Below are 2500 nucleotides of genomic sequence, written 5' to 3'. Positions count from 1 at the left end.
CCTGATTGCTAGGGCACTGTCACCGTCCCTCGCCTCTGCCATTCATGAGCGACCTTTAAACGGGCCCTTGCATTGGCAGGCCAATTGTCCTGATTGCTAGGGCAATGTCACCGTCCCTCGCCTCTGCCATTCATGAGCGACCTTTAAACGGGCCCTTGCATTGGCAGGCCAATTGTCCTGATTGCTAGGGCAATGTCACTGTCTCTTGCCTCTGCCATTCATGAGCGACCTTTAAACGGGCCCTTGCATTGGCAGGCCAATTGTCCTGATTGCTAGGGCACTGTCACCGTCCCTCGCCTCTGCCATTCATGAGCGACCTTTAAACGGGCCCTTGCATTGGCAGGCCAATTGTCCTGATTGCTAGGGCACTGTCACCGTCCCTCGCCTCTGCCATTCATGAGCGACCTTTAAACGGGCCCTTGCATTGGCAGGCCAATTGTCCTGATTGCTAGGGCAATGTCACCGTCCCTCGCCTCTGCCATTCATGAGCGACCTTTAAACGGGCCCTTGCATTGGCAGGCCAATTGTCCTGCTTGCTAGGGCAATGTCACCGTCCCTCGCCTCTGCCATTCATGAGCGACCTTTAAACGGGCCCTTGCATTGGCAGGCCAATTGTCCTGCTTGCTAGGGCAATGTCACTGTCCCTCGCCTCTGCCATTCAGGAGCGACCTTTGAACGGGCTCTTGCATTGGCAGGCCAATTGTCCTGATTGCTAGGGCACTGTCACCGTCCCTCGCCTCTGCCATTCATGAGCGACCTTTAAACGGGCCCTTGCATTGGCAGGCCAATTGTCCTGCTTGCTAGGGCAATGTCACTGTCCCTCGCCTCTGCCATTCAGGAGCGACCTTTGAACGGGCTCTTGCATTGGCAGGCCAATTGTCCTGATTGCTAGGGCAATGTCACTGTCTCTTGCCTCTGCCATTCATGAGCGACCTTTAAACGGGCCCTTGCATTGCCAGCCCCGTAGGAGACAGAGAAGGGATTGAAAATGAAATGGAAGTTCGCTTAGGGATTGAGAGGCGCAAGCAAGTTTATAACGATGTTGTTCCCCCCGTCTTCAAAGGTCGAGGGATTAAGCTTGCCTTCATTGTTCATGCAGTCGCTTTAATGGTTTGTTTACATTCTGTGCCTCCTGCTGCAGACGTCAGGATTTCGTCCCGGAAACGAGGTGTCATTATCAAATACGTACCCCCCCCCCCCCCCCAGGGTTAAGAACCCCAGGAGGTCTCAATCTGGGGTTTACGAACCCACGGGGGTTCAAAAGTAGATTTCTAGGGGCTGAGAAAAATAATTTAAATAGTTAAATATGCTCAGAGAGAGAGAGAGAGAGAGAGAGAGAGAGAGAGCGAGAGAGAGAGAGAGAGAGTGCTGTCGAGTAGGAGAGAGAGAGAGAGAGAGAGAGAGAGAGAGAGAGAGAGAGAGATGGGCTGGTGCTGTCGAGTAGGAGAGAGAGAGAGAGAGAGAGAGAGAGAGAGACTGGGGTTCACGAACCTCCGGAGGGTTCAAAAGTAGATTAGGGGGTACTTAGATGGCTGCGAAAATAATATTCTAAATAGTTAAATATGCTTCAGAGAGAGAGAGAGAGAGAGAGAGAGAGAGAGAGAGTGCTGTCGAGTAGGAGAGAGAGAGAGAGAGAGAGAGAGAGAGAGAGAGATGGGCTGGTGCTGTCGAGTAGGAGAGAGAGAGAGAGAGAGAGAGAGACTGGGGTTCACGAACCTCCGGAGGATTCAAAAGTAGATTAGGGGGTACTTAGATGGCTGCGAAAATAATATTCTAAATAGTTAAATATGCTTCAGAGAGAGAGAGAGAGAGAGAGAGAGAGAGAGATCTTCCATTGTAACTTCATGATACGATAAGATACAATGGATTCGTGGTGAATTATTACCGCTGCTCGTTTAGTTGATTACGGTAAGATGAACAGTTACGTGTTTGTGGGGCCTTAATGAGAAATTACTCCTTTTTTAAGGTGAACAAAGTTTCATATTTCACGAGAAAAAAAAAAGAGGATTTTATAAGGAAGTTATCTTGCTGGGATAGGAGGGAACTAAGTTTATGTGTTACTACTACTACTAGTAGTAGTAGTAGTAATAATAATAATAATAATAATAATAATAATAATAATAATAATAATAGTAATTATTATTATTATTATTATTATTATTATTATTATTATTATTATTATTACGTGAAACTATCTGGAGATGCTTTACCAGCAGGTAATTCATGTCACTCATGTACCTATAAATTTACCTTTTCATTGGCGGATATAAATATAGCAGTAGTCTTTCGACACCCCGTAAATTCCTTAAACCATCTGAATAATATCAACAAAACAGCTTACTGTAATCAGTACAACTAATTTAATAATACACCAGAGACCCAAACAGACCAACCTTCCAAAATGCACCGAAATTCCGACCACTATTATTATTGTTATTATTATCATTATTATTACTTGCTAAGCTACAACCCTAGTTGTAAAAGCAGGATGCTATAAGCC

The sequence above is a fragment of the Palaemon carinicauda genome, chromosome 45 (assembly GCF_036898095.1).
Source record: "Palaemon carinicauda isolate YSFRI2023 chromosome 45, ASM3689809v2, whole genome shotgun sequence".
NCBI classification, from domain to species: domain Eukaryota; kingdom Metazoa; phylum Arthropoda; class Malacostraca; order Decapoda; family Palaemonidae; genus Palaemon; species Palaemon carinicauda.
Note: the sequence above shows the minus strand (reverse complement) of the source record.